Source organism: Cydia pomonella, chromosome 11 (assembly GCF_033807575.1).
Source record: "Cydia pomonella isolate Wapato2018A chromosome 11, ilCydPomo1, whole genome shotgun sequence".
NCBI lineage: Eukaryota > Metazoa > Arthropoda > Insecta > Lepidoptera > Tortricidae > Cydia > Cydia pomonella.
This window is the reverse complement of record NC_084713.1, coordinates 13,752,188-13,775,959: the sequence shown is the minus strand read 5'-3', so window position 1 is coordinate 13,775,959 and position 23,772 is coordinate 13,752,188. Positions and strand designations below refer to the sequence as shown.

General features: G+C 36.3%; 1 protein-coding gene across 4 annotated transcripts in view; it reads right to left on the bottom strand.

Annotated features, from left to right (window-relative positions):
- LOC133522911 (glutamate receptor ionotropic, kainate 2) overlaps window positions 1–13,179 on the bottom strand; it is a 38,896-nt gene extending 25,717 nt beyond the window's left edge. For all 4 annotated transcript variants that reach the window (XM_061858391.1, XM_061858390.1, XM_061858393.1 and 1 more), the window contains exon 1: window positions 12,581–13,179. The gene's annotated coding sequence lies outside the window, so the exon portion shown is untranslated. The remainder of the gene's footprint in view (window positions 1–12,580) is intronic.
- Between the last annotated feature and the right edge of the window lie 10,593 nt (window positions 13,180–23,772).

Below are 23,772 nucleotides of genomic sequence, written 5' to 3'. Positions count from 1 at the left end.
CCTTATGGGATTTTTATATATTAATCAAAATTAATTTGAAGCGGACCCTGGCACTAGGCCGGAAAAACGCTGGGTTGAAAAAGAAGAATCAATATGAATTAACCGAATGGCATATATTTGATAATCTTTTGAAAATCTGTGTCTTCTGCCAATTCTTAATATTGTATCGATTGCAGGTGCAGATTCCGGGTTATTAATGTTTGTGAGTAACATCCACCTCACTACTTTGGGTAGTCTAGAAGTATTCCTCTGTACGAACGAAAAAAATAATCGGTTTCATGTAATGTTCTTTTTATAGAGGTTTTTTTTTAATGTATTTTCTACTTATTTTTTTTTATTATGGTTTTTTATTAATATGCTGAGTCTCCTATTGTAATTCACAGTAATATATCATATATTTATATAAAATAACTAGTAAAAGATGCAATCTGCAAACAAATATATGTTGTTTACTCTATACAACTTCATACAAAAACACACAAAGGTGATACCTATATTATTGGCCGGTACTCTACCTAACCTGACTACTACATATTTCTTTGATTCTATTCTAGAATATTTGGTTTTAGCGCTGGATTCTACACACATATGCATTACATTTTCCCTCAACAGTTTTGCTCCTTTGCATTCTGCTATGGCAACACTAACTTGAATGTAATTTTATTATACTTAATTATAAATTTGACGTTTATGGATCGGTTACTAAATACACTGCACTGAAGACTTAACGAAGCCGAACTCTACGTACACCTTGTTTGTTACAAGTGTGCTTCTAACTACCCCAAATAGCGCCTTAATTATTTTTGGTCCTAAGTGATAAATGAAAAATAAGTGAAAAATATACTAAGTGATTTTTTTCTTGAGGCAAAGTCATGGCAATAACAAATACAAATATGAACCGGTAACAATAGTGTCCAGCTAATTTATAGAGAGAGTAAGTAATACTTATATAAAAAAACCTTATATCTAATAGACGTATGGCCATGATTTATCCTTTGGACTTACTAGCAATCGGAGACTGCATGTCTAAAGATAAATATCCCAAAGCGAAAAACATTTAGATTGCTATATGTATTGATGAAAAAACATATTTTAGGAAACTGTAGTAATTTTTAAAAGTTTTTTTTTTTCATTAAAGTATGAAAAAGTAAAGTATAGCAATAAGTCCTAGATATAATACATTGTACATGAGTGCAAAAACGATTATTAATATGAATATAAAATTAGCGGGTATGCCTCTTATTTTTTATTATTTTTTTACTCTTTCGTACTAAAAATGCCAATAGTCAACGGCATTACTCATAGCCAATTAAACTTTTAGAGAAATTAAATATTAAAGAAAAATAGAAAGAGTAGAATAAGCAATTTTTATCTTAAATTTCAGTTTATTTACATGAATAATGCAAAGTAACTGTAACAACCCATTTAATGTCGTAATAACGTTTAACTGTGGATGTACGTCTTTTGTTTTAATCCACACTGAAGGGTTGAAGCAAAAAAAATGTTCACCCCCACTTTACGTGTAGGGGAGATACCCTTAAAAAATATTTTTTTAAAGTTTATTATACGACTATATCGGCTTTATTAATTTATACATCCATGCCAAATTGCAGCTTTCTAGCACACTACCACGGAGCAAAGACACCTACCGGCTAAGGATCCTACCGGCTGCACCATGTTAAGGATATGAATCAAACACCAAGTTCGGGCCGAGACTGACTCGTACTTTATTTACTGACCCACATGTATGATATCACAAATATCAGATCTACCACCACACACAGACAGACGGATATGGCGAAACTATAAGGATTCGGAAACTATACTACGAACCGAATGCGCTGAATCGTCACCCAATTGTTAAGGTGACGAGTAACCGGGGTAACAAAACCAGCTGAGAGTTGCAAAGGAGTAAACACATGCGATCCCGACGGGTCGAAGTATCCTAAATAATAAAGTAAGATAAGGGAACATGTCCCCTGAGTGCTCCTTCATTTCAATGAATCACTTTGAACTCACGCATTGACTCGCTCGCTTGACTTGCACACGCTACCTAAGTACCCGCGGTATAATGAAAGTAATTAGGTATTCTAAGTCGCAAAGTCGTGCTTAATGAAAAATAAATGTATTTGGTTTGTCAAAGAGTTTCATATATGTACGTTTTATTACTGCTCATTTACAAACACTTAGTAAAATCTGCTATAATATATAAAAAAAGTTACATAAACTGACAGGAAACCTACAGCAGAGTGTTGAATTTATTAGGACCTTAAAATCTGAAACATGTTCTCAAAATGTTGTTGAAACTGCTCATTTACAAACACTTAGTAAAATCTGCTATAATATATAAAAAAAGTTACATAAACTGACAGGAAACCTACAGCAGAGTGTTGAATTTATTAGGACCTTAAAATCTGAAACATGTTCTCAAATAACTTACTTCTTAATGCGAAAAAGACGAAATGTGTCAAATTTTCGCTGCCGAATGTAAGAAAATCTGAAACTATCATCACGTTGAATGGCGAAACGCTGGACCTTGTCGAGAATACGGTTTTTCTGGGCCTTACTTTAGATAGTAAACTGCAATGGGCCCCTCACATATCTGCCCTGGCGAAAAGGTTGAGCTCTGCCGCGTATGCAGTAAGAAGAATCAGGCAGTTTACTGACGTGGAGACAGCTCGCCTAGTTTACTTCAGTTACTTTCACAGTATTATGTCTTATGGCATACTGGTGTGGGGCAAAGCAGCTGACATAGAAACCATCTTCGTTCTTCAGAAGAGGGCAATCAGATCCATTTATAACATGGCTTCTCGTGACTCACTGAGAGAACGATTCAAGGAAATAGATATTCTCACAGTAGCTTCACAATACATACTAGATGTGATAATGTATACGCATAAGAATATAAAGTCCTTTAAGAAACTGTCTAATATCCATAGTTATAATACGCGAAATAAACATAAGTTAGTAGTCTCCAAGTTTCGTCTACAGAAAGTTAAAAAATCGTTCATGGGAAACTGTGTAACATTTTATAACAAAGTACCCTTAGAGGCATGGAACCTGCCCTATACTTCATTCAAGCAATACGTCAAAAATGCACTTCTCAAAAAGGGATACTATAAAATAGATGACTACTTGGGAGACACGGAATCATGGCCAAGTATCCAGTCTCAAAAGCTGTAATAGTTTTGCGTGCAGTGTCCCGGAGAGGCATATGGCGCTGTTGTTTCTAGCTGTTCAACCTTATGTATTAATGTTTGTTATGTTTTAGTTATTTTGATGATGACATTGACATATTAAATACATAGTAGTTATGTATTCTGTAGAACTAGTTTTAAGATTGTTAGCTTAACAGTCTCTTGACGTGAAATATGTATTTCATACAATTTTTTATTTTTTTTATTCTTTGACATTTGGAGAACCTTTACACCTCCAAATCTTATTATTGTGTATTATTATTTTTCTCAGACCGTGGGGACCTTATACATCTCCAAACTTAATGTATTAACCGTGGAGACTATACGTCTCTGTCATATTGTATAATATACTTGACTTGGTACATACTAGTTATGTACAGAATGTAGCATTAGTTTATGAGACTGCTAGTTTAACAGTCCAGACGCGGTTTATTTATTTAGTATAAATTTTATTTTGACACTTGGAGAGACTTTACACCTCCAAATTTTATTAATATTAGTACTCTGACATTGGGGACCTTTTACATCTCCAGATTTAATGTGTTTTTAACCATAGAGACTATACATCTCTATTGTATTGTAGTAATTATTTATTTTAAGATTATTATAATGTAATGTTTACCCAGGTATTGGCTGTTGTATTTATAAAATGTTGTTATGTATTTTTCATGTCACTATATGATGTTACTGTAAATGTTGTATTGACTTGTAAAAGAGCCCTTGAGGCCTACTTGCAGAATAAAATTTTGAATTTTGAATTTTGAATTTTGAGTTGTCGGGCTCCGCTCCACTACGTTTAAGAGCGGATTTATTGAAATCGAACCCCAAAGGAAGTTTTGAACGACTTTGTAGACACAGAAGTTAGTAAATGTAGGTGCATACGATTGATAAAAATGTATTTTGGTAAAAAATAGTGGAAATTAAGCTAATTTCACGTGTCTCTCGCGCGACATGTAAAAAACACGTGAAACGTTAGTTTAATCTTAGTATAATAAAATAAATATATAAAAATACTTTTATTCAGTAACTATGATTTGGTATACAGTAGCTGTGCTGGTGCCTCTTTGTAAGTATTTAAGATACTTGTGTTAAGAGAACACCGCTCTTCCACAGGATGTTTTGCTTACAATATAACATGTTCGTATAGGTACATATATTATCTTTCGATGATATTGCATTTTAGCATTTTACTTAAGAAAAACAAAAACAATAGAATTATAACAACTGCAACAACTTATGTATATATATTTTAAGGTAGAATGTACAACAATTATCTTTTCTTGTGTGTTTGTGTGTGTGTGTGTGTGAATATATTATATTAATTTAACATCTCTACATAATACATATAAAAATTAAAATCTAAATCTAAAAATAAATAAAACTAATCATAAAATAAATAATTAAAAACTATCCCCCTGCGGCATGGTGCCGTAGATGCTGGCAGCATTTCCTCGTTGTATCGCAATACTTATTCTCTGTGCGAGGAAGCTGCCAGCTCTACGATCACCGGTAGCGTCTGCTATTTTTTTGGATAATTCCTTGAATAGTGTAGATGCATTCGGACCCCACGGGCCAAGGGTCTCGACGCCAAAAGGTACGAAATCGTATTCGGGGCCGAGACCGCTATACTTGATCTTTTTTAATTTTTCGGCCGCCTCTGCCGCCGCGCCGGCTTTTGCAGTTGTGCCGTGGAGATGAGACGGGGCTAGGGTGTCTACACATGTGGCGTCCCAAATTGGAATTAGTGACATTCCGTCCGGTCTCTTACCATCGTCTCTTACAATACCAGCTGGCTCAAGAAGAGCTGGCACGTTCACGCTGGCAAGAGACCGGCGGAGAATATCGTTAAGCGCGGCGTGTCTAGAGAAGCGGCCGGCGCTCCTTTGGCAGGAGAGCCCGTGGTGTCCAAGGGCGTCGACATCAGTGCCGCAGGGGCACCTATGTGGAGCACAGACCCGGATGCCGAGTCGCAGGCAGGTTGCAACGCGCAGAGTGTGCGGTTCCAAAATGTGTCTGTGTGTACCGAAGGAAACGCGTGCAGCCAGGCGCTGGATTCCTTCGTACCCGCTACTAAGAGTCTGGCGCGTGAGGAACCTAACATTATATTAATTATTATATTAATTTAACATCTCTTCAATTTCATTATAAGTCAGGTTTTTTAGCCAGTTACATACTTTGTTCTTACACTCTCTATACACGCATGAATAAATTTCAATATCGCTATTAATTTTATTATATACTTTAGCTGATCGAAACTCATATTGTCTAAAAGCAAAAACTGATTTAGTTTGTGGCGTTTTAGTATGACAGTTTAAATTCGTTAGTGGAAATTTTTACTGGACATTTGTGTTTTTTTTTTACATTTAAGCTTCCTTCTTAACATTTACACTTCTCGAAAAAGATTATACAAACTAAACGAAACATCATATCCAATAACTCAATAACTAGATGGAATATCGTTTCCAAAAAACTTTATTATTGCTATATAAACTGTTTTATCTATCGAATTAATCAAACGCGGAACGCCTGTAGTTTTTATACGAGCAATTTCCCCGAAACCCTCATTTATCATTTACTGGGTTTTTTTACCCTTAGCCATATTCTGCGAAGTGAATATACGTATAGGTCATACCTGAGCAATTTGAACTTAATATATGAGAAACCACGAAATCGATGTTTCATACATTTTGACCGATCTGGGGACCGATTTTTTAATTTCGAACGCTCGATTTCGTCACTCGAAAATCTGTGGAAAACGGCGAAATGCTATTTTTTAAATACGAGCGACAGAAATTGGGAATCGAGTGGTGTTGACCACTCGTTTTCAATTCCATTAGGAGAATTTAAATGCCTAGTAGTGGAGATATTATTGAACAAAATACACGAAATCAAGTAGTCGAAATTCAAAAATCGGCCCCCAGGGTAGTAGTCATGTGCCGATGATTTCGCTTCGTAGCCAACGAAACGCAACTGTCACTGCCGCACTAATATAGATAGAATACTATGGTAAATACTATTATAGATAGACAGAACTGACTATGCTACGCTACGCAGCATTAATGGTTGGCACGTTGGCTATGCACTCAGGGGGCCTAGCCAAATTGCCAATCGTTTGCGACGTAGCGAACGAAACGGATATATTCGCGTTTTAGATATCAATGCTTTTTATGGAAGAAACAAAATATTTTTCGCGTTTCTGAGGTTGGTTTCATAGTAAAAGTTACTCAGTATGACTTATATATTCATCTCGCAATATTTGGCAAAGGATTAAAAAAACACCACATATAAATGACTATGAAATGAATTACCGACATCACGACAACTTCAATAATAATGAGTAGCTTTATTTCTGTCAGGGGATAGTCGCCTACATATACTGTCATTTTTATACAAAACCAAGCACACGAGAGGCATAAAGAGAGGCATAAATCTTACCCTCTTTTCGCTTGGTTGCGATTGTTTTTATATTGAATAATGTATTATTGCTAAGTTAGGAGGCCGGTTCGAACTTTGAGATTGGTATCACTTTGATTTTGTTTTGATATTATTCGACCAGTTTAAGTATATATTAGAGCGCGTGAGTTGCGGTTGTATGTGTCAAATTTTATTACTGTCCCCATTTAAGACCTAAAATCTAATTTTGCAATCACAATATTTATCCCTAAACATTTTTCCTCTGTTCATTTTAGTAATTTTGGATTGAATAGCACTCGTGTACCAATTATGGATCTATTGATTTCTGTCTTGATATCCACTCAATAATTTAGGTGCTAGAAGAAAAAAATATGATTTGATATACTGCGTCCTCTCAAGGCGGCTCTATTGATTTTTCTTTAATATAACAAGTGTTGTGAAGGGCAAGAGGAATCTACCGATAAGTATTTTTTTTAATCTGTCCAGTATCCTAAGCTACAGTTTACTGAATCATCAGTACTTAAACCCATAACCCTACTTTCTGGTAAAGTTGCAGTCAAGTAAAATGTTGATATTGGGGTAGATCATGTACAAATGTATACACAAAAGTGGAAATCATATTCCTCCGAGTTTCCTATTAAAGGAATGTCCCCTGGAAGTGTATAAGCGCTAAACCTAGCAATATTTTCTATTCAGCAAATATTTTCTATAACAAGATGTATTTTTTAGCAAAAATATCTAAGACTTTTTTGTGCAGAATTTAATAAGCTTGAATGTTGTCTCACACCATGTTTTCGTAGATAACGTAGATTTTGAGTAAAACGTGAATTTCTCCAGGATGGTACACATTTTCCAAGATGGCTGCGATTCCTCAAAGTCCCAAAATGTCAAATGATATGGACATGAGTAAGGGGCCTTTAATTTACATACATACCAAATTTCAGGACTGTCCAAGAAATTTCGAGGTTTATTCCATTCCGATTGTACTATATTACATTTTTTATTTTTATTAGTAAATTTCTAATATTACTTATTATGTTTTGATTTTATTTGCTTGATTGATATTTACTCGTAAATCTTATTGGCATGATACAAATTTCATTTAAAATTATGCATATATTCTTTAATACTTTTAATTACTATAATCATCTTGGGATCACTCATTAAGCTTTAATTTCTTCTATGTTATGTTTTATTTTTAATTTTAAGCTATATTCAACACAATATTTTATTGTCATGAATCAATAAAGAATAAATAAAGAATATGTAAGTGCGAAAGTGACAGGCATAGTGACCAGTGATAAAATGCAACCTTGCTGACACCGCAGCTCTATAGTAACCATCCCATTTACTATAGAAAACAAGTATTTGCCATCAGTTTTTTAAACGCTAGCAACATTTTACCACGAATTAATTGATATTTGTTGATACAAGTTTTAATTTGTCGATAATATTGAAACCAATTGCAGTAGCTTTCATTAAATACATAAAAAAACACAAAGGACGAAAAGGACACTCAATTTTTAATGCATAAAGCGGAAGAAATTTTACAGGTGTTGGTAAAATATCATAAATACTCCAAAGTTTTTCTTAAATGTCCCATGATTGGTGCCGTTAACATATAGGTATGATATAAAGCTTATTTCTTACTGATCATTTCGTAAGCGTTTCGAAAACATCGAAATATAATTTGCTCGCAATAGCGGAGGTTGGATGTTGACTGAGGAGAAATAAATTTAATTTTCGTGCAATTTCCGTTTCATTGTTTGTAAATAAAGTATAACGTACAAGTCGTAGTAAAGTAAAACGTACAGGTAGGTTTTTAAGACAAATATAATTATATTTAGAAACAAAGAAGAATAGAGATTCAGTTGCCGAGGACACGATGATTATTAGACTCTAATCAACGATGATACATACTCGATACCTTTTCTATGCGACTAAGGTGACATTTGGATGCCAAGTGCAGCAGCAGGCGAGGCCACTGCCAATCTCCTTAACAAAATGAGTGCCTAATTGGGAGGTTAGTATCGCAATATAACACGTGATCGACCATTCAAAAAGAGAAAACGATTTTCCAGTTCTAAATATTTTCCATTCTCCATGATTTTTAGTATGTTATTGACACAATGAAAATAGTACATTACGATACAAGTGCGAAAATAGGAAATTCAAAACAAGTGACGATAAATTAAAACACGACCGAAGGGAGTGTTTTAAATCGACACGTGAGCGAATTACCTATTCGCACATGTATCGTACAACGTTTTACAGTACATATGGCCCTTTAAATGTTCGACACAGTAACGTAATATGCTAATTTTCGCACTAGTGCGGTAAAGTAGCACCATATGTACTGTAAAGTAGGTTTATATGTTATCCTTATTTTTTTTCAAAATATGCAAAACAAAAAAAAGCGGCCAAGTGCGAATCGGACTCGCGCATGAAGGGTTCCGTACCATTTATGACGTATTAAAAAAAAATCTACTTACTAGATCTTGTTCAACATTTTACCACTTTGGACACACATTTTACCACTTTGGAAGTGTCTATCGCGCAAAATCAGTCGTCAGTCAATCAGTTTAGAAAAAAATGATATTAGAAACCTCAATATCATTTTTGAAGACCTATCCGTAGATATCCCACACGTATGGGTTTGATGAAAATAAATAATATTTTTATTTTATGACTTATTAAAGAAACTACTTACTAGATCTCGTTCAAACCAATTTTCGGTGGAAGTTTGCATGGTAATGTATATCATATATTTTTTTTAGATTTTTCATTCTGTTATTTTAGAAATTACAGGGGGGGGGGGACACAAATTTTTTCACTTTGGAAGTGTCTCTCGCGCAAACTATTCAGTTTAGAAAAAAATTATATTAGAAACCTAAATATCATTTTTGAAGACCTATCCATAGATACCCCACACGTATGGGTTTGATGAAAAAAGATTTTTTGAGTTTCAGTTCTAAGTATGGGGAACCCCCAAATTTTATTGTTTTTTTTTCTATTTTTGTGCAAACATCCTAATGCGGTTCATAGAATACATCTACTTACCAAGTTTGAACAGTATAGCTCTTATAGTTTCGGAAAAAAGTGACGGTGACATAATCGGACAGACAGACGGACATGACGAATCTATAAGGGTTCCGTTTTTTGCCATTTGGCTACGGAACCCTAAAAAACGAAACCTATAGACCTAGAATATATTCTTCTGAAGCGATCGACATCAAAATCAAAGTGATTTATTAAAATTTAGTTAGTAGAAATAGAAACCGTTTTCTCCCCAAATGGAATTTTATAGAAAAAGTACCGTTAGTACCTTAAGCCAGTTGAGAGTAGATGAAAACATTACATGATCAAATAATGTAGGTAATGTGGGTCCTGACCCACCTGCCGCCTGGATTTGTATTTGGTTGGTTAACAAATCGCGAAAATTTAAAATTGTTTGTTTACTTTAATATAAATACCTAAAGATTCAGAGTTTTTTTTAATACTATGTCTTTGGAAAACAAGTATATACGGCCCGCCTGATGGTAAGCAGTATCCGTAGCCTATGTACGCCTGCAACTCCAAAGGAGTTACATACACGTTGCCGACCCAAAAACTCCGCACCTTCGTTGGGCTCTGGCAACCTTACTCAACGGCAGGAACACAACACTATGAGTAGGGTCTAGGGTTATTTAGCTGCGGTTTTCTGAAAGGTGGAGATACTTCTTCAGTTAGGCTCTGCTCTTAGAGAGTTAGATCCGCTGGCTGTGCCCTACCACACAAAGCGAGATGACATTCACAATGACCATACCTCTCGTTTGTACTTAGTTTAAGGACGTACCCGGGTCCAGTTATGATATAAGTAGTAGTGATATTGCAGTTGCCATCCGAATGTCATCTTTAATAAAAATAATCCTAGCGAAAATTAGGAAATCCGCAGAGTGACGATAAATTATAACACGAGGGAGTATTTTAAAACGACACAAGTTGCGAGTTAGTTGCGAGTAGTGAATTATATAATTTAGCATGTATTTTGCTTCAAGCGAAATAAAGCTCTGCCTCTAAAAGTAATTTAAGAAAATATTCAGTTCAGGACATAAAGAGAGAGTGTTGTATTCATTATGGAAACGAGATTGTTATTCTCGGCGGTAACGTACGGTGGTAATAGTACGATCATCAATCTACGTCGGGCACAACCACAGATTGCCTACCCAGTTACCTACTAGATGGCGCATCGCTTAGAGACGTATATTAGAGATTCTTGTGGCGCAATAACACACTGCCAGTTCTCCGGGCCGCTCGCAGGATGCTGAGTATAAGGTTGCCAGGAAATCGAGATTGTTTGCACGCGGTGGACGACCCAATGGGATTGCGTTACTATAATCATACAATACAGGGTAATTTTGTTATGGCTGACAATACTCTAAGGAGTGAATAACTATACAGGTCATACTAAACAGTTTCTAGTACAAAGGCAACCCAGAATTTGCGAGAAATATTTACTGTTTCATAGAATACATTGACATGTGGTTTTTTACGTTTTCGGCGTTGATCTCAAAAAAAAAGTTGTTCAGTATTATGGCCTAAATATTCAACCCTGAGAGTATGGTCAGACATAACAAAATCACTTACCTTTTATTTTGCTATACACTGTATTCTTCTGCAATCAAGTACACAATATGAGCGTATGAATTGCTTTCCGAATATTACATAGGGTTGTTATGCGCGGTGATACAAGTTTTCAGTAACGATTCATGCTGCGTAGTCTGTGGGAGACAGTCTGTGAGCAATTGGGCACAAACCTTTTGACCCGTGCAAAGGGAGCCCTAGCCAACGGATTTGTGTACGGCTGATGGAACTCGAATCATTTGCAAAATAATGAAATATATACTTTATCATGTATGTATGAAATGTCCTTATTGAAACTATAAGTAACATTATGATACAATTCACACATTTTACCTGCTCGTGCCTAAATGTTAAGTAGATTTTTTTAACTGAAAACGCAGCTAAGGCCAATCTACCATATACCATAAGAGATGCCTCTTATATATTAGACACTACTTAGGAAGTTGGGAAGAGGTTATTATAACGCGCTGATTTAATCAGCCAAATACCATGACATATACATATATATATATATATATATATAATATCATCAAAAGATCGTCGTTTTTGTGGCCACTGATTCCATATTAGTTTCCCGAACATTCTAGTCAGACGTTGCACCTGTGACTGGTGTTCTAGTTTCACGAATCAAATGGATTTTTTTTATGATGATGACAGTTGTCTTCATATAACGATTCAAACAGGGTATTCACAAATACCTAAACGCAACTTTATTGTCAAGGCGTAAGAGTGTATGTTGATTTTTGAGTAGGTGGACCTTTATTGTACCTAATGAATAACTTTGCGACAGTACATAAACAAATCAATTGTTCTTCCATTTTCACGCTTATAATGCGAATAAATAACAATATAAATGAACGCGTTAAAATTAATACCAACCTAATACAAAAATCCGTTATAGTAATGAAAATAGAAACAAATGAATATCCGTTTCAGAAGTATCGCGATTGGTCTGTAAATGTTATATATTTTAAATGAAAATATAGTAACTAGTTTAATTATTAATATCGGACCGTTAGATTTGCTACTCATAAAGTTGATAAGCACCATTAGTTTGCGTAGGGTCACATGTTGTTTACTAATATTATCATTATCTAGGTTAACGTCTAGTACCAAAGGTAAGGATTCACAAGTATTACAAAATGGTTAAATATTTTTATAGCAAATGTAACTGACAATAGGTAAAGAAAATTGAAATGCATTCAGATTTTTTTTATAAATGTACTAACATACGTCTCATCATCTCGTTAGTATCATCCCTTCCGTTTTTCATTCGGATATAAGCCTAGTACAATCAAATATGATTTTAAAATATTGAAAACAAATCCTATTACAACAATACTCACTTAAAACTCGGCAAATACTCGTAAACACACACAGGTCACAGTAAAAAAAAATTAAAAAAATTCGTTGTCATTATGGCAGAGTCCTTTAATGTCAGTTTCGAATTTTGAGGGATCGTTGAGTGTTTTGGCACTGGCACTCGATTGTTAGGTATCGATTCATGGGCGCTCGAGGCCGGTGTGGGGCGGCCGTCCGCGCGCGAGGTCTGGCGTTGGCTGGGCGGGCGGGGGCTGAAGCCTTAGCGCGCTTGCGTACGATCCCTACGCTTTATAGCGCACCATCCATGAGAACTAAATATTTTTTCAAAATAAACACTTAAGTACGCGACAGGTATATTCCTGTATTATATTAATTTAAGATAAATTAATTTAAAAGTTTAACTGTCTTACTATGTATAAATAAATGCATCATAAACAAATTCCACATATTTCTGTGGTCTACATTTCATAGCCAGCTGAAATATCTAGGCTACGTTGAATTTGTAGTATTCAATTTAATTCAAACCAGCCGGAGTACGAGGCCAGTATTAGACCTTCTTAGTTATCTTAAATAATGTGGGCTCACAGAGACCGCGATCCCACACACTTAATATGAGAATAAAGGTCCGATGCCATGTTATCATCAATTGATACGTGTAGGATTTTGACGTGGTCAATAATAATTTTGAGCTCAGATATTTAATAAAGCGGAAAATACTATGGTGATGAGATAAGGAAAATCAGATATTTCATAAATTTCTCATAAAACCAATACTCAGTATCCTGATCACATGAAAGAGCTACAAGCCGGAGATCAATCAACTAAGGCATTCATTCAATGGATGCAGGATTACGCGAGCCGCGCCGCGCCGCGCCGCCTGTCCCCGCCGTGCGTTGAACTCGCGAGGATTCGCATCGTCAACGCAAATTGTCTTTTCATTATTCACGCCGCGATTCTTTTGCCCTTTCACATTCCACAATAAAAGCTTGTGCATAAAAATGAAGGGTGCAAGGCTAACCAAAACCTGTAAAAGACCAGCCGACAATTAACCCAGCGACGCCGTTGCCAAACGGAATGAGAAACGGAACAACTGCGCGCGTTTTGTTTTGACAAAACACTGGCGTTTACATGGACAAAGCAGAAAGATTTAGAGGATCGCATTCTATGGTACTTATTCCTAACTTGGACTTATCGGATAAACGTCTTGACAATGGTGTCCTTAGGTATTTTATTGAAGTATGATGACGATCAAGTAGGTATTTTTAACAAAGTATTTGCGTTATTAATAAAATACCAGAAGAACTAAGTTGCTCATTAACTACATATGGAGATATTCCGAGAACTTTATCTTCCTACCTCAGAGAGTTTTAATCGGAACGTCTTCAGTACTATTTTCAGTACAAAGCTACTTACCGAGAGAGTTCGAGATGACTTAATAATCCAAAATATGTTCTGTATGTATGTTTGTAATGCAACCATGTAATTTGTAGTGTTTAGTTATAAAATATATTTTACAGTACATATGGGGCTACTTTATAGCACTAGTGCGAGAAGTAGCATATTACGTTACTGTGTCGAACATTTAAAGGGCCATATGTACTGTAAAACGTTGTACGATACATGTGCGAATAGGTAATTCGCAACTCGTGTCGATTTAAAACACTCCCTTCGGTCGTGTTTTAATTTATCGCCACTCGTTTCGAATTTCCTATTTTTCGCACTTGTATCGTAATGTACTATTATAATATGTATGCGCTTTAAGGTATTTATATATGGGCCACCTGCTGCCTGAAATAAAGATTTTCATTTCATTTTATTAAGACTATTTGTCTAGACTAGGAATGAGCTGGATTTATGATTATCACTAAAAACATTTGTCGGTTAATATAGTTTTTTGAGTGATAGTTGGTATAGTAGTAGTAGTGTAGTGTAGTTGGTTGGTAGTGGTTTGGTTGGTTGGTGAGGTTGGTTGGTTATCAAACCGTAAAATGAAAGAAATAAAAAAACCAAGTATGTAAAAAAAAAACGAAAAGTTAATCCGTACTTATTCAAGTTTATTTGTCGTACAAATGAATGCAAAACTAATTTGGCCTATTTTCCTAGTCGTATAATAGTCCAAATAAGTTTTGCATTCATTGGTATGACAAATTGACATTATGATTGAAAGTCATCGTAAAATACCAATGCCATTAACAATATATTAACACTTGCTTATCGGAAAGACGTGGTATTACAGAACTTATTTTAAGTATAATCTAACTGCAATAGGTATTATATAACCTACAAAACTTAAAATCTAAATCTAAAAATAAAAAAAAAACGAAAATTAAAATAAATAATTAAAAATTATCCCCCTGCGGCATGGTGCCGTAGATGCTGGCAGCATTTCCTCGTTGTATCGCAATACTTATTATTTGAGCGAGGAAGCTGCCAGCTCTACGATCACCGGTGGTGTCTGCAATTTTTTTAGCTAAATTCTTGAATAGTGTAGACGCGTTCGGACCCCACGGGCCAAGGGTCTCGACGCCAAAAGGTACACAATCGTATTCGGGGCAGAGACCCTTATATTTGATCTTTTTTAATTATTATTTTTTTGGTGTATGTATGTGTCTTCAACCGGTCTTCGTATGAGTAGGTACTTATGCTGCGCTAACATTATATAAAATCTAGGGAACCATGGACTGGACCAACTTTTTTAATAAGTCAACCTATTACAGTTAGATTATATATATATAATAAGTTTTCATTCTGGACTTACGATTAATTTCCTCCTGGAGCTAAAACAGACTCTTAGCACACTCCGAGTTGTACATAAATTAATTATCACTGGTGACATAAACATTGATATAGTAGGTCTCTAATACCCAGCATAATGCATCAGAATACCTCTGCCTTCGCGCTGAACAAGCCTGTTTGGACCACATAATATTCATTAGAACTAAACTCTTAGTAACCGGTGTGGTGTGTGGTGAACTCAATACAACAGATCATAAAGTAGCCGCTATTGAAATTACATCGCATTTATCCTTTGATGTTAAACCAGACAGAACTAAAAACGTAATTTATTATGAAGGTGTTGCCCAGGAGCTTTCAACAACTGACTGGAGTGAAGTTTTAGTTGAAAATAACACGAACATCGCAGCTAACACCTTTGTGTCAATTATTACCAAGGCCGTAGAAATAAATTCAAAACTTACCTTTTTTTACCAAAATTCCCCGATCCAAATGCACTTTGAAACCCTGGATGACGCCTAACTCCTTCGTTGTATCCAACACCATGACAGGTTACATTTAAAATGAAAACATTATCCACACGATGCAGTACTACAATTAACCTATAGTAGATACAAGAACAATGCAATAATATTTTAAAAAAACTAAAAGAACAACATGAGAAACACGAACTCTCTTCTAGTAACCCAACCAACAAAAAAAATGTAAATTACGCAAATTTAGTAGGCAACTTATTTACATGTCAATGTGAATATTAGGTATCTTTCATTTATTTCTTGTCACAAATAAATAACCGATGAGGGTAGGTATTCCTGATAACGTATCTTAGACCAAAATGCTGACTACATTCTCTTGAGGAAAAAACCATCATAGTTCAAAACCTATCCAAAACTCCTATATTTCCAATGCGAAATAGCGTGATGCAAAACGAAAATTCCGTAACCATATTTTTATTACATTTTTGCACGTTGGGTAATAAAACAACCTACCGACAAACAATTCCAGATTTATTTAAGTAAGCGGGGATTTCGCGCTGGATCCAGAAGCCATTAAAGTTTAATTCGTTGTATTGCGAGCGAATAAATAAACCGCCTGAAAAAAGGTTGCTTGAATATTTTACCTTCACAAAAATATTAATAAGTTAAGGACTCGTTAAAACGGGGAGAGGGAAACTGGAATTATTTCGTATGTTTTTACAGTTAAATAATAATTGAGATCTGAACTCGACAGAACGCAAATACCTTCGGTTCCCAATAATTGGCACTTCAATCAGAAGCGAACCACGAGTATCACACTTTTCATTTTGATATTTTTTGTGCATATGGGTGGGATTGATATTACCTATCCTACATTATATATGTGTCGCAGTTAAATTGTAAGATTCTGCTTTTTACAAACCGCGTCGTCATTTAACAAACGTGAAACGTTATATGCAAAATGCCGAAGGCAAATTGTTACTGCGCTCAATATTGTCAACGTCATGATGGTTGTCTAAAGCTGACCATGATTTCTTGTTTTATCAATTTATATTAACTTTTATACCAAACCACCATCCAGATCCAGACGCAGCCAAATCCACCAAAATCTCAAGGTAACCCAAAACTGAATCAGAGCACACCACTATCTACGTGGTCTCGTGTGCCCTACCCCTAGAGAGCAACTGCGAAATCGGAGACGCGGAGCCGCTTCGTCACGCGAGGGCGAAAGAGCTGCGCTTCCGCAGCGCGGGATCACCCAGATCCAAAAGCCGGTAATTAGCCGGCTACAGTATATATCAAATTTACAAGTTAAAATGATGGCTTCATCGGCGCCAGATGACCGGGTGCCCAGAAAGGTAGCGGCATTGTCGCGTTGTATAGCGATAAAAATTCGCTGAGCAAGGAAGAAACCAGCCCTCTGGTTAACCGTAATATCAGTGTGACGCTTCGCTAGTTTCTTGAATATTGAATGCGCTCCGTCCCGTTCGAGGATATCCATTCCAAACGGCTCAAACATGCAACCAATCAGAATCAATGGCTGCATATTTGCGCCATTTGAGGTGCTCGGCCTCTTCGGCGGCCGCTGGTCTGGCCTAGCCTGGTCGAGTTCCCTGAAGATTTGACGGTGCAATGGTATCGATGTACACACGTAGCCTCCCAGACTAAAGGCCGTCCCATGAACGAGTACATAAGTACATTCTGGGTTTGTAACGGGTGATGACAAAAAAAATAGAATGATTTTCTGTAGACTTATAAACAAAACTATTCTGCATAGACAAAAAATGCTGTTAATAAAGTTGTTGCTAGTTCCTTTGAGATTCTTGAATTTTAAATGTTTTATTTTTTCAAAAATTTGTTTTTGTTAGAATGGAGTCGAAACAAGAAACTGCGAAAACGTGTCGTACATTTTAAAAATTATAACTTAAACATGGGAAAAGGGACACAGTGGGTCATTTTAGTACAGAAATTGTACCAGTTTCTACTATATATAGTATTATTGCATCCTTGATCACAAAAGTGGTAGTGGTAGTACCACCAGCGAAGATAATGACCAAGGCAAGCCTGAATTGACTCCAAAGCACTTTTAACTATATGAATTCCATGAGCCAACGAGATGCCGCAATTTTTATTAAATGTTACCAACCGTACATTTGTCGATAATTAAAAAGGATAGGTCTGGAATGCTGCTAGAAGGTAATAAGAGCCCCGGAATCAGTGTTCAGTAAAAATCGTCGATTATGTCTCAGTGTTGCTAGAAGACTCGAAATAACAAAGGGAAATCATTCAGTTTAGATGATAAAAGTTATTTTCCTTTTAGCGAAACTGATATAGCTGGAAATGGTATGATAGATAGAATTATTGCTAGTAATACTATCTATACTAGCAATCATTCTGCAATACCAGGCAATATCAAACACAAGTATTATGGACAAGTTTGAGCAGACATACATTAGAATTCTTGGACTCCAATAACATACCATTTGTATGTAAGAAAGTCCAAAATCCCACAAACCTTCCACAATTTCGGCTGATTGGCAGTTTTTTTGGCTGTTTGAGTAATTGAGTGCATAAAAATAATTGTAGAACTGAAAATTGTACCCAGCTAATAAAAATCACTAAGACTTGTGTTCCGAAAATGTACAAAAACGGTGTCCAAAGGTCTTATTCGAACTTTATATCTAAACTACGTCAAAAAGCTGACCACGGGCCCTACTCTAACATCGATTAATGTTATTGTAAATAATTATCATGTACATATAATGCCTAATAATAACAATGTATCGTAAAAAGTTATATGAGTATTTTTTCACAGCTCTGAAATAATTCTCTTTTTTTTTGTTAGCCCCAAATTTGGTTGAAAAGGTTACTTACCTTTAAAACTACATAGTTCACGCAACGGAACGCCTTACATAACTGAACGGCAATGGCCCCAGCTCTATGTTATTCTGGTGCACAAGTCAAAGCCACTCATGCTTTTCCTGTCAGTTTTTTTTTATACTACATCGGTGGCAAACAAGCCAACGGCCCGCCTGATGTTAAGCAGTCTCCGTAGCCTATGTACGCCTGCAACCCCAGAGGAGTTACATGCGCGTTGCCGACCCTAAGACTCCGCACCCTCGTTGAGCTCTCATTGGGTGATTTTATTATGGCCCATAAATTTGTGCATTCTTTTGAAATTCAAAATATACCTCTTACATCTATTTCCTCATTTGCGGCGTCCCAAATATCGTCCATTTGGGGAACTAGAGACTCACTTCACCTAATAAAGTTTCATCGTAATCATAATAATCATTAAGATTACGTTATTAATTGAAATAAGAGAAGTTTAAAATATGTATGGATTTCTGCATTTGTGGTCGATGCGTTGAGTTGTAAACCGATGTCCGCGAATGGCTTTATAATAAAAAGTTAAAAAGTTATCATAATATATTTTACAGTACATATGGCGCTACTTTACCGCACTATGTAACTATGTCGAATATTTAAATGGCCATATGTACTGTAAAATGTTGTTATACATGTGCGAACAGGCAATTCGCAACTCGCGTTGATTTAAAATACTCCCTTCGGTCGTGTTTTAACTTATCTCCACTTGTTGCGAATTTCCGATATGTACTTTTAGCATTAAAGTTACTTAATTGTAAAGCTTGGTACCAATGAGTCTAGTTATTGTTTAAACTCTACATTCTGAAGTTATCTGTTGAAGTCCAGTCTAGGCATGTTCTGCATTGTTTCTTCACTAAGTAAGTTTTAGGTCCTAGGTATTGTTATGGAATAGTCATTTACGATACAAGTGCGGAAAGTGTCGAAACACTGTATTCGGTCGGGTTTTAATTTATCGCTACTCATTGCTAATTACCTATTCGCACGTGTATCTTACAATATTATAGTAAGTATGGCCCTTTAAATTTTCGAAATAGACACAGAAAGTGCTCATTCCCACACTAGTGCGGGAACTGCGGGAAAGTAGCACCATATGTACCTGCTGTCAAATATTTTATCAAACGAGCGAGCGGAGCGAGGCAAGTTCTTACATTCAACTTGGAACATGCTAGCTAGGGGCGCGTCCCGGTATTTCGATATTAACTGAACAACAAGACGATAGTCTGTTACGCAATAACTTTAGGAAATTTATTCAAATTGAAATTGAAATGGTGTATTCCTCTGTGCCCACCCACCGGTCAGAGGGCGTGTAATATAATATAGGGATTTGATAATAAAAAACACAGGAATAAACCAAGGTGGTCACAGATGGGAAGGTTTCATTCCCATTTGTCCCCGTCAGCCACAAATAGGAATAGGTCATTCTCATCTCTCCCCGCTGGGGGCGGTTGGGAATGAAACTATTCCCATCTGTGACTGCCGGGGACATATAGGAATGAATCATTCTTATCTGTGACCGCCCCGGTTTATTTCTATTTTTTTAACTATACAAATGTCGATTTTGATAATTGCTATATTGAACAGTTAAAATTCCAATTTGTGTAATTAAATCATATAATGTACCTACTTGACGCTTGCGCTAAAAAATATAGGTAAAGTTAAACCGAGGCGGTCACAGGTGGGAAGGAAACACTCCCATTTGTCCCCGCTGGCTACAGATGGCAATTAATCCTTCTCATGTGCGCCTGCCCATCGGTCAGTACATACACCAATGAAATTAGGCAAATATGTCCTTGAGGGTAATCTATTTTTTAAGTAAGTACACAAGTACGAGTAACATGAGCAAGATCGATCAAGGAGTTATTGAGCTGATGAGCCTAGAAGGCCCAAAAGCTATATTTTGTGAGGGGACTTCCTATACTGGTCAACCCCTTTGCAAGTACGTATGCGTGGCCATAGTGCAGGTACATAGGTAAGGGGATAGGTGAACTACTTACTTAATAGAAATCCGAAGTCAATATTGTATAAAACGGCCGCCGTCATGAATGTCTTTATTTTTGCTTTAATTATAATGAAACTTGATATCTAAGGATCCGAAAAGCTCCTTAATAGGAATCCGAAGTCAACATTGTATAAAAAGCCGCCATCTTATTTTTTTAAATTTTTGTTTCAATAATTGTAAAAAAGGGTGGTCATCTTGATATTCTTCTTTGTTGCTATAATCATGATGATAATTTATATCTGATGATCCGAAACGTACCTTATTACTATTATTGCGTGTTGTGGGCCTTTTTGAGTGCCACGTCGACAAAGCAGTGATCTATTGTGGCGGCCCTTTAAGGTTCATTACTAATGCCCGTTGAATCTAGGATATTCCATTTTATATCAAATCCCTATATTATATTACACGCCCTCTGACCGGTGGGTGGGCACAGAGGAATACACCATTTCAATTTCAATTAGAATAAATTTCCTAAAGTTATTGCGTAACAGACTATCGTCTTGTTGTTCAGTTAATATCGAAATACCGGGACGCGCCCCTAGCTAGTATGTTCCAAGTTGAATGTAAGAACTTGCGTGAACTATTATTGCGTGTTGTGGGCCTTTTTGAGTGCCACGTCGACAAAGCAGTGATCTATTGTGGCGGCCCTTTAAGGTTCATTACTAATGCCCGTTGAATCTAGGATATTCCATTTTATTTGGGCCGTAATCTTTTGTACCTCATAAGGTTGCAATACTTGCCGCCGTAAGTAGGTACTTCTTTTTGACATTAGTGGTCTGCAGGAACAGAGAATGAACCTCTTGGCTGAATCTGCATGTCGTGTCTCGTTTCTTCCCAATTAGAAAGTCCCGTCCCGTCAATATTCTTGTCACTGCACATGTTTTGTCTTTTAAGCCCTAGAAGCTCCTTAGCAGTTTTGCTGTTAAACCATTTTATTACTATGTTTATATTGAGAAGCGGTCGTCCACTATCTTCTTAATAGCATTGATTAATTAATAGTATAGTATGACCTTGACCTCAGAGATGCGAATGCCCTTGCTGATTAGATACGTCTGTGCCGGATTCTTGTCTGAGACGCAACTGGATCGAGTACGCCGATCAAAAATACAGGCCAATTATAATTTTCGTTATTCGACCTGTTTCCCATGTGATACTGATCTGTTAGTTTGGTTTTTTAGAACCAAAAACGTCACTTTTGACACTAACAGATTAGGGCTAAGGCTTGTTCGCCTGATAATTTCGATCATGAAATTATGCGTAGTAGGTATAACCACGTATAACAAGATCTGCTGGACAGTGTACTGGACTCTCAGAAATGTGACCGGAAAGCATTGTATAACTAAAATATATTACATTATTATCAATCATTTACTAGGCTGCCTATATAATTATGGCATCTGCCGTGAATAGAGAAGACGCGGGTGCGACACCAGCCCAGAGCATATCTGTCATATAAAACATTTATTTCAGTTTATGACTCATATATACACCTGACTTAGATTTAAGCACGCATTCCTGGGGTCATAAGGAGCAAAAAATGTCATATGAGTTTTGGACAAATTTGCACACGACATTTTATTACTTTATACATCGCCAGTAAAATACAGTATAATACACCATTAAAATCTGTTCTCTTCTGCCCACAGTGGTCTTGGGGCTACTTAAAACACAATTCATAGTATTTACTTAATAAAATAAATCTATTTGTTCTCTGGTTTTAAAGCGCATGTTTTTTAATTCATCAAGGCATACTATTTCGTACTGTCTAGTATACCAAATTGAATAAGGCGGTAATGGAGTTGCCTACCTATACTTAGTCGATATGATTGAATAAGTGTCCTTTCTTTGTTTTGTAGTGAGAACTCACATTTAGAATTGGTCGTGTGGAGCCAGCTTAAACAATGTAAATAAAGAGCCATGACATTCTCAATAATCCACTGTCAATAATGAAAAGATTAAAAACAACTACGTAATTTGCCGACATTCGATAACATGATAACTTACCCATAATGAGGAGGCAAGCTTGATTTCCGAGTTCATTTTTAATTATATCAATCCATCGCATGTCAGCCAAATAGTCAACTGCGACATAGGGGTCTGGGGATTCCTTTGATGATTGCTACTAATTTTCCGTCGTCTTTGACATTCATAACGGTAAATTAGGTAAGCTTAAAACTTTATTTTCAAGTTATTTTTTTTATAATATCTATCACCATCATATCAACTAAAAGATGTCCGCTGAAATTCTGCTCCGAAGACTCCCCAGAAAGAATACTCACACAGACTCACACATTTTAACAGGATTGACTTTATTTTACAATTCACGGTTAGTTTCACTAGACTTGAATCGACCGGGATATGCACCGTGATTACTTTTGTATTGTTTTCCGCGCTTACGAATGAGGGTAGACGCTCGCATGGTCTACACAAATTTGACATCTTAAGTAACCCTCTTATTCACAAAATGCATGTATAGTAACTGGTTCGAAATATCGGGAGCTCGAAAATAATTCCAAAGGAAATAATCACGGTCCATGTGCCGGTCGATTTAAGTGGCTATACATACTTACCTATGTAATACAATAAAATCTACAATCTTGTAGTCAATAGGTAACGAACAGTTTCCTCCGCCGACCATTCGCTGGATACAAATCCCCTGAAACCGTAGGGTTTACCGTAGGGTAGGGGTACCACCTTTAGGTATCTGTGAACGTACTTACTTTACGAAAAGCAGACAAATCGTCATTCGTCATAAATATAGAAATAACTTAGTCCATACCGGCTACGCTCTGCTAACTGCACGCCATTATCATTGTAAAGGTTAATCAGATTAAAATATAGGTGTGAAAAGTCTGCCTTTAGACGGCTCAAAGAGATGATGGCCCGCATCCGGGGGCATGCACGTGGTCCGATAGGGTCGCGTAAGCGCGAACACTTGTTTTTTTGCGTTGGATGACTGACCAATATACCTGGCCAATTTTGCACCCACGCATAACGGCGATTATATATAGCTTTTGGAAAACTCATTCAATTGCCTACCGTAGTGTGTCGACATAAATTCCAAATTCAAACCGATTTTTTTGGTGGTTGTTACGGTTATCATGTATGTTCCAGAATT